Source organism: Sus scrofa, chromosome 17 (assembly GCF_054392235.1).
Source record: "Sus scrofa isolate SSC_HxYL_T2T_F1_AM1 chromosome 17, Sscrofa_HxYL_maternal_Yorkshire_Landrace_v2.0, whole genome shotgun sequence".
NCBI lineage: Eukaryota > Metazoa > Chordata > Mammalia > Artiodactyla > Suidae > Sus > Sus scrofa.
This window is the reverse complement of record NC_139399.1, coordinates 69,672,873-69,682,458: the sequence shown is the minus strand read 5'-3', so window position 1 is coordinate 69,682,458 and position 9,586 is coordinate 69,672,873. Positions and strand designations below refer to the sequence as shown.

The 9,586-nt window shown below is 62.2% G+C and overlaps 1 long non-coding RNA gene across 1 annotated transcript; it reads right to left on the bottom strand.

The window, feature by feature from the left end:
* Nucleotides 1-7,330: 7,330 nt before the first annotated feature.
* Nucleotides 7,331-9,164, bottom strand: LOC146395423 (uncharacterized). The gene is made up of 2 exons (XR_014832686.1): nt 9,054-9,164; nt 7,331-8,522 (listed from the first exon to the last, which is right to left on the bottom strand). It is a non-coding gene; the product is annotated as an uncharacterized LOC146395423 (long non-coding RNA).
* Nucleotides 9,165-9,586: the final 422 nt, after the last annotated feature.

Genomic DNA, 9,586 nt, shown 5'->3' with positions numbered 1-9,586 from the left:
GCGCAGGAAGCACTGGTCCAGGGCCTGTGGTGTGTGGCCGTCTCCCCACCAGCCCCTCCTGCAGGACCCGGCCACGGGGACAATTTGAAAGGTAAATCGGGACCAAACATGTCAGATGCATGGGTGCAAAGTGCAGGGCTTGGGTCCCCAAGGCCAGTGCCAGGCTCGGGCACCTCCAGAGGCCCCTGGGAACATGTGCTGGGCAGCCTGCCACGGGGGCAGCGGTGTGCCGGGTGTCAGGGGTGACTCTGGCCCCCAGCACTGTGGGGTTGGCTGAATCTATCCTCCGTCTTGGGCTGGAGGAATGAGGAGGGGCTGGAGGAGGCCTAGAGGTCACCCGCAGAGCACGGCAGCCTTTGAGAATGAGGGCAGCCTGGTAAAGTGCCCTGGAACATTCTGAACTCGATAAATTCTCTCCCAGTGGGGCTTTGTCTGCATAAGGAGTCATTAAAAGGAAGAAAGCACGAGCCTAGGTCCTGCTGGCTGCTCCCCTCTGCTGCCCATGCGGGCAAGGCTCAGAACAGGCTCTTCCATGTGTTACGGTCACTCACTGTCCTCTGGCGTCGTGCTCGGACCCCCCTCCCCCCCCCGAAAGAACTGAAATGGGCCAGCTGGTGCCCGCTCCCCTCTCCCCGTGGACCTCAGCTGGCCTTATGGCGAGGGAGTCTCCTCCTGAGATCAGCAAAGTGAGAAGAGAGACAGAAACTTTCTCCAGGTCGTGGGACAGGTTCACGGCCAAACAGAAAGCCCTGCCCCCAACCCCGCAAGACTTGACACCCCAATTTGGGGATCTGACCTGGAAAGCAGAACACCAGGCACGGTATCCAAAATGACACAGCTCAGCTAGTTTGCTCTGTTTGAAGACGGCTTAAAACCCTGTTTTGCGGTCATTTCTATTTTGGTGAAATTTGCGTATATATTAGTGGCCAATGTTCCTCTTCTTTTTTTTTTTTTTTTTTTTTTGCTTTTCGGGGCAACACCCACAGCATATGGAAGCTCCCAGGCCAGGGGTCGAATTGGAGCTACAGCTGCCAGTCTACACCACAGCCACAGCACCACTGATCCTTGACCCACTCAGCGAGGCCAGGGATCGAACCCACAGCCTCAGGGATCCAGGTCGGCTTCGTTACCCGCTGCTGCGCCACAACGGGAAGTCCTCGTCTTCCTTTTTTTGACTTTCCAAGGTGTCGATTTCGCCTCAGTGGCAATTGACATCTTGTCCCAGGTGAAAACACGTTGGAACAAAATAGGCTGATTTCACTGTTTTGCACAAGAGAGAGGATTTTGCTGAAAGCTGGGGGATCGGGCTCAGTTAGAGAGTGAGGCTGGGTGAAGGGTTGCCCTCTCCTGACCGCTGTGTCCACGAGAGGAATCCTTATTCAGGGCAGTCCAGGTGCGGGCTGACAGCAGGTAGCACCAAAGAAGAAAACCTGAGTCAGAGTGGTCCCAGGACTCAGAGCAGAGTGCTTCAAACTTCCCAGGAGGCAGAGCTTCACGGGGGAGTAAGGTTGTCATGGGTGGGAGGCCAGGGGCCCCGGGGAGGGTCCTTGGTGGCAGGGGTCCTCGGGTGGGAAAAAGCGCCTTCTCTTCTCAAAGTCGTAGCTTCACCCTAGGAGGGAGAGACCCTCTGGAGCAGGGTGTAGACGCTGTGGAGCAGATGGCTCTGGACACCACGCGGCCTCTTGCTGACCTCTCCCTGGGGACTTTGGCAGCCTCCTGCCCTCCGCCTGCTACTTAGCGGCATGCTGGGCACACACGAGCCCTCGGTGCCAGCCTTCATTGTCATCAGCAGGGTCTCTGCATTCCGCCCGCGCTGCCCTGCTAACCTCAGAGGGGACCTGACATGCTGGTCTCATCGGGCCAGGATGCTGCCAGCTCGGCCCAGATGCCTGCTGGCTGGTCCGGGCAAAAGGTGAGGGGCCGATGCGGGGCCACGACCCCCCCCCCCCGGCTGCTCCTCGCTCTTTGTGTCTCCCCAGCAAGGAGACAGAGTTTCAATCCCGTCTTTGTCTTTTCTGGAGTATCTGTGGCCTTTGAAAGCAGCTGCTGGGGAAGCCGATTCCCTTGCTGGGTCCGGGCAGTCTCCCGAAGGCTGGAGGACGGGGCCGGCGCTCCCTGGGGTTACAGAGGCACAGAGTAACGCAGAGCAACGCAGAGCAACGCACGTCTGACGTGCCAGCGCAGGCTACCCTTCTGGCGGCAGCAGCGGGAGCTTTGGACCAAGGGTGGGAGAGCAGAGACTGCCATTCACTTGCGTCTGGCTTCTCTCGCCCGTGACAGCTCGGGCTCTAGCGTCTGCGCAGGCACGTGTGGCATCGTGCTCTCTCTAGAAGCCACCAGCTGGAAATGGCTGAGAGCCCGGTGTCAGAGATTAAGCTGGGGTAGAAAAAGCGTCTGGACCTCCTGGCCCCCTCCTGGAGCCCTGACCTCTGAGGACACCCAGGCACCCTGAGCTCCAGGGAGGGCAGACCCAGCAGAGTAGGGAGAGGCCCAACTGCGTGCTGGCGGCTCCACGGCACAGGCGTTGCCAGGGCTGCAGGAAGCGTCGTGCCAGGCCCCCGGCGCCTGCAGCGCCCAGCCCTTGTCCAGCCCATGACCATGGCCGCCCAGCATTTCCCTGTAAGATTCATTTGAATTTCATTGTGGACCCACTTGTGTGGTCTTTCTGCAACCACTTCCATAAAGAGGCAAACATCTGCCAGGCAGAGAGAGGGCCCTGGAAGTGCCCAGGCCTGCCCGGCGCCCGCCCTGCCCGTCTGGAGGTGGAGGTGGGGTCACAAGGTTCATTTGGCAGAGACCTCCCATCCCAGGAGGACCTCACCTCAGGTGAGCGATTACCTGCGTCTCAGATGTAGCTTTGCCGTCACAGATCCACGGACAAGGCGGAAAGGTGCCCGCCAAGCCTCCCCCTGGCTTGCACGCAAGCCCACCCCCCGTAGTGCATGATAATGTTATTCCTAAATCCTCAAATTGCCTCTGACTGAGGAGATTACAGTGTTTGGAGGGGAATTTGTGCTAAGGACATGAAATGCAAACATTCAAATTACCAACACCTGGAGTTCCCGTGGTGGCTTAGGGGGTTAAGGACCCGACACAGTGTCTGTGAGGATGTGGGTCTGACCCCTGGCCCCGCTCAGTGGGTCAAGGATGCGGCATTGCCACACACTACAGCTTGGATCTGGTGGGGCTGTGGCTGTGGTGCAGGACGGCAGCTGCAGCTCTGATTCGACCCCTAGCCTGGGAGTGTCCTTATGCCACGGGTGTGGTCCTAAAAAAAGCAAAAGCAAAAGCAAAAAAACAAAAAACAAAAAACAAACAAAAAAAACCCAGTAAAACAAAAAAACCCCAAATTATCACCAGGTATTTGCGGTGCTGCTTGGGCACGGTCCCGTGTTTTACTTGGTTAGAATCTCGGCAAACTGAGCAGGCAGGACCTTTCCCTGCTGAGACCCTGCCCGTGGCATCTTCACCCCAAACCCCAGGAGCACACGTCCTGCAACTCATGCCAACCAGCAAGAAGGAACAACACCCCGGGAAGGGACAGACCCAGGCCCCCAGAGGAGCTGTGAGGTGTCCTCGGCCTCTGGGCCCCCCTGCACCCCTCCTGCCCGGGTCCTTGCCTTGTTCGCTGGCCTTGTCCTGAGTCCCCCACTGGCCTGGTGCTTGTGCTCCCACCAGCTTCTGGGGCCCTTGACCGCTGGCCCCACCCTCCCAGCGCTCCCTCTGCCCTGTGCGCTCCAGCCTGGACCCTCCCCTGCCCCACACCACGGGAGAACTTCGTGTCAACCCCCCACCCCGGTGCCTCTGCACTTGCAATGTCCTTGAAAATTTCCTCCTTTGCCAACTATGCAAATATACCCCACCTCCTCCAGGAAGTCTTCCAGAACCTCCTCCCTTTCTTCTTTTCACCCCTGGATGCTGAGCTCTGCAGCCCTGGAATGGCCCCTTCCTACTGACCACACGCACTGAGTCACCAGGACCAGCTGAGCCCTTGGGGTGGCAGTGGCCTGAGCCCTTGACCCACCCCATCCAAGACTTTTTCAACCCTCGGAGGGGCAGCCAAGGCCAGACGTCCTGAATAGCCCCGCTCCATCCGCCCGACAGGTGCCGAGGCCTGAGAGCTCTCCCGGGAAAAAGGCGAGACAGAATCCCAAAGGAGAAGCCAAGTCGGGGGCTTCGACTCAGTGACAGAGCTGCGATCATGTGGCAGCCACTGCCCCATGGCCAGCTGTTCTCAGCAGGGAGTTTGCTGGAAGGGAGCAGCTGCAAAGGAGGGTCAGCCCTGGCTCTGGTCACAGCGGGTGGGAGATCCTGCAGGTTGCAGGAGGGAGAGCCAGGCAGGCACTGAGGCCGAAGGCGGAGGTGGCTGCCCGCCAGCCCCCGCGGGACTGACTCCTGGGAGGGCCTTGAGTTTGCAAAGAGACAGAACTGCCATGTCTGGGAACAAGTGCCGCCAGCAGGGAGAAGGCCCCGCGGGAGGGCCTCAGCCTGGGGTGACCCTCTGAGGACCAGCTGAGACTCCAGGGCTTTGTCAGAGGGTGTGTGTGCCCCCGAGGAGGCTTGCTTGGGGGCAAAGTGGCCAGCCTGGTTCTCTCCCAGCTCCTGAGCAGAGGGTGGAGAGCGGCCGGGCCGAGGTCACTGAAGGGCTACTGGCGGGGGCCGGGGGGGGGGCGGTGATGTCAGGAGAGAGAGCCCAGGAGCAAAGAAAGAGGGGTGCCTCCCAGCCGCTAAGTTCCCTGCCAGGGAAGCGTCTGCTCTCCGCGGGACCGGAAAGCCGGGCAGCCACCAGGACCCTGTCCAGCTTGTTCCAACTTGCTCTGCCCGGAACCGGCCGGTCCCGTGGGCCGGTCCCGTGGGCGGGCGGATTCGAATGCGTTCTCGGAGAGGGTGCGTGGCATCTAAAGGCTGCGAAGGAACCTTTCCGAATGTCTCCATGCTCGGGTGGCCTGCAGCCAGCGCCTCGGGGAGGAGCTGGGCCCTTTCCCACTGCGAATTTTCATGTTCTCATTCCAGGGCAGAAATGTGATTTTCCGGCCCGCTGAGAGGCCTGAATGTTCCATTAGCCCCAGGAACACGGAGAGCCAGAGGGGATTCAGAGAGTCAGCTCAATTTCCGGACCCCAGATGTCTTCACCCGCCGCAGGAAGTGGGGTGCCCTGGGGCTCCGGGGGCCCAGGGTGCCCGTGTGTGCAGGCCCGCCAGGCCTCCTCTGGGCTCAGCAAGGCCTTACAGCCACCCCTGCTCCTCTGCTCACCTGGGCTGGGGCCAGGCCTGCAGGACCCCCTCTCAGCAGCCACACCCCCAGAAATGCTTCCTGCAAACCCTGCCAGACCTCCCGGCTGGGCCAGCAGACCCGCTGAGGTCACTTCTGAACCTGGGCAGGCTGTGCCTTGGCCAGGGCCCCCATCCTCCAGGTGTGCAGACCCCACACCTGCCTCTTAACGTGAAGCCCCCCCGCCCCCCATGCTGCAGCTGCTCCTCTCCGCTCCATCCCCCAGACCACTCGCTTTCATCTGGTGGAGACCCCCGCCTCCAGAAGCCACGCCCTGGGAAATTGTGTGCGCACACACACACACACACACACACACACACACACCCGCCCTCCAAGGCATTGAAGGCTGGTGTTCTTTGCCAGCCCTCTCCGTCCCCTTGGCCTTGATCTGGCATTGCTGTGGCCCAGGCTGACCTCTTTTCTCTGTCCACGTGTTCCAAACCCGTGTCCCTACTAGCCGTCCTCCTGGTTCTCCCCAGGAGGTGTCCAGACGGGTCCCCCAGGAGGTGTCCAGGCGGGCCTCTCCAGGTGGCCCAGGGCTCTGCCTTGCTCTCTCCTGAGTCCATGCCTTGCTTCGGACAGAGCCCGATGCGGCTCCTCCACCAGCGCCCAGTCCTTCTCGAGTCACTTGCTTTCCCCTGTTCTGCCCCCGGCTCTCCGATGCAGGTTCTCTTGTCACCTCCGCCTGCCTCTGTCCCCGCTGGCCCCCTGGCCAGATCCGGGTGCCTTTGTGCCATGCCAGCCTCCTCCATGTCAGCACAGGGCTGTGCGGGGGGCCGTGCAGACAGGCTCCTGCTTCGCGTCGCACGTATCAACCAGCCTCTCTTCTGCCCGCCGTCCACACCCTGTGCATCGTCCCAGCTCTGCCCTCCCCAGGGCCCCACCGCCAGGGCTCCCTGGAGACCCCAGACCCCTGGGCGGGGACGTCCCACGCCCCTCCTCAGGCCCCGTGACCTTCCCCCACCAGCCTTTCTGCCCCTTGGCTCTCTGTCTGTGTCTCTCTCTCTGCCTCCCCTGTCTGTCCCAGACATTTGATTTATTGCGGAGCCAACGTCATAACGTTAAAGGATATTTTGAAAGGAGGACCACTGGCTCCCGGCCCTGCGGTGCTCGCAGCGGCCGAGCTCCGTGTCTCTGTAGCCACGGGCCCCGGCCAGTGTCGGCCACTCTCATGTCATGCAGCTCGAGACGGCGCCCACCTTTCCTCCCTGTCACCGTCCAGCCTTCTGCTCCTCGCGCTCTTGGGGAACGTCTCGAGGTCCTGGAGGCGCCGGCCCGCCTCCTCACCTGCAGGGCCTCTCGCCCCTCTTCCTGCCCTTGGCTGGCGGTGCCACCGTCCAGCACCTCGCTGGGCTCTGGCCCGGCCGCGACCCTGCCCCCTGCCCCTCCCCCATCCCTGTTGGGGTGTCTGCGTCTCCCACCAGGAGTGTTCCACCTCCCCGGCTCCAAGCCAGGCTCCACCCGTCACCCCTTTCCTTCCGCTTCCGGGGTGCCAGGCCTGGAACCTGCACAGAGGGTGCCCCACTCGGCTCCTGTGCCCTCTGGGGGCACCCTCCTGGGTGGGTGGGGGTGCAACTTCCAGGAGAGGCGGCCTCCCCTGGCAGTGGGGCGGGCCCAGCCAAGTACCCAGAGGGCCAAGTACCCAGGGGGAGGACCAGGCTGATGGCCTGGGGGCCGCAGCTCTCAGAGGCAGAGAACAGAGAGGCCGACCGCCTGCCCCCACGCCCCCACCGGTGCCCGGGCCGGCTGGCCACCCCGCTGGGCTCAGCTGTTCACGGGGAAGTTCCCTTCTCCTGGCTGCTTCCCCTGGCTGGGCTGGGGGTGCCTGGGCCCTCCAGAGGACCCGGCCCCGAGGCGGCCGCCCCTCCCTGGGCAAGCCCATCGTCTTCCCCGGAAGCCCCCCTCCCTGACCCTTGCCAGCCTCACCCCCCCGAGCTGCAGCTGCTCTGCTTTAGTCTGTTCCTTTCTCCTGCTCTCTCTGAGTTTGCAAGCGACGTGGGAGCCCGGCTCCTGCGTGGGCCAGGGCCGCTGGGGGAGGCCCAGTGGTAGCAAGGACCTCAGTTTCCAGGGAATTTATTCAGCCTTTCTCAAGAGCACACCCACCTGCCCCCCTCTGTCCTCTGGGGCCTTTTAAAATATGCCCACATGATTGCCGGCGGGAACCTCAAACGGGGCAGCCGCTGTGGAAGGCAGCCTGGCGATTCTGCAAAAAGCCCCCCAAAGAGGATTAGCATAAGATCTTGCAATTCTGCTTCTGGGCCTGTTACCCCCAGGAGGAATTAAAGCAGGGGCTTGAAGAGGTATTTGCACGCCAGCGTTCATAGCAGGTTATTCGCAAACACGGAGACATTGAAGAGACTGCGTCCCTGAGTGGTTGGAGGCTGAATGAAGCGTGCAGGTGTAGACACAGGCCAGAACCCGCCTGCAGGCGGTGGCACGGGGCAGCTGTGCCAGGCGGGATTCCAGATGGCAGCTTCACGCTTGGCTGAGCGAGGCGGGGGCTGCCCTCTGGTGACAAGTGACTCAGCCTCAGATCAAGGAAAAACCCCAAGAGTGTTTAATACCTATTTTCCCTGTAACCGTCACTAATTGTGTCTCCACATGGCCTGGGAGGGTTAACTTCCTTCTGTTCGGGCCACACCCACAGGGACAGTACTGACTGGGAATGTCCCTTCTTCCAGGGCCCCACTGCTGGGGAGACTCTCCCTCGTCTTGTAGGAGAATTCTGGGATGGCGGTAGTGGTTGACGGTGGCAGTGGTAGTGGTGGCGGTGGTGGTTGGTGGCGGTGGCGGTGGCGACGGTGCCGGCAGTGATGACAATGGTGTAGGGAGGGCCTCCCTGTGCCAGCCCCCCTCCCAGCACACGGCCAAGAGCTCGAACTCCATCTGCAGTGTGACGGAGCTCCCCCGAGATGATTTAACTGCTCTGGGACATGACCTAAGCGTGTCCTCAGGGCATGTGTCATCACACGGTGGCAGATTCATGGGCGCAGGGGACCAGAACAAACACAGGGAGGTTGGGCAAGTGGTGACGAGGGCAGGAGGGCTGGTGTGCAGGCAGCAGGTTGAGAGCTGCTTTGGGGGCAGGGCCCAGGACTTGCTCTTGGCGCAGATGTGACAGGTAAGGGCGAGGCATCTGTGAGATGAGGCGGGGAGAGCAGATCTGGGCCAGAGACGCCTGCGGGACACCTGGAGGTGACAGAGGGGTTGGCAGCTGGACACACAGCTCTGGGTTTTGCGGACAGACAGGCCTGGAGGCGAGAAACGGGACGTCATCTGTGGAAATTAGGTGGCACCGATCTGGGGCCTGGGCCTGGGGTGGAGGCTGGCAGAGAGGAGAAGGACGCGGAGCGGGGAGGGGGCGTCGGTGCCCCCCTGTGACCTGGCAGCTGCCAGCAGCACCCAAGAAGCTTAAGTGGAGCTTCTGATTTCTTCCTGTTATGTCCTCCTCACCCGAGCCCCTGAGCCCTGGTCTGAGGCCTCAGCGGGCCTCCTGTTGTCTGGAGTGAGGCGGGAAGGGCAGCCGGAAATGGCCAGGTCGTAGGAGGAGGGCCACCTGCCACCCTCATCCTCGCGGGGACCCGCGCCCAGAGCCCAGCCCCCTGCACCCAGCTCTGGGCAGCCCCTCCTCTCTCATGCCCCACATTTAGCCCTGCTGCCTCTCTGTGCAAAGTCCTGGTGGCTTCGGGCCTGGGGACATGGCCTGGGGGCAGCAAGGTCCTGCCTGCGACACCCCGCCCACCTCCCGGGGATAAGGTCCCTCCCAGTCCCTGGTGACCCACCTGCCTGGCTCCAGATCCCCGGGTCTAAGCCTGGACTGGCCAGGACGGCGCCCTGTCAGGCGGGCCGGCCGTGGCCTGGCATTCCAGGACGGACCACACCCTCGGCAGGACAAGGAAATGGATCCGGCAGCGGCAGAGCTATGGTCCCGGCCCCTTGGCAGCCGGGGGTGGGGGTGGAGGCAGCCTGAGGGCCTTTCCGGGTCCCGCTTTGCTTCCGCCTGGTCTGCACAGAGCGAAGTCATTACCCCGGGGGTGGGAAATAGGGGCCATTCACTGTGCGAGGCGACAGAGCGGACCTCCAAGGTGGCAGTCAAGGACGTCGGATGCCCTCTGGTCCCCAGATGGTGACCCTGCCCTGGGCCCTGGGCGGGGCTGCGGGGTCCAGTCCCCAAATCCCTTTCTGGGCTTCCGCTCTCCTTCACGGGAAGTGGGGAGATGGGGTGTCATGAAAAACCAGGCTCCCAAGTGGGGGGTTTGCATTTCACGTCTCTTCGCCCTTATGTCTGGGGAGGAAAGCAAAGCGGGGCCCTTCT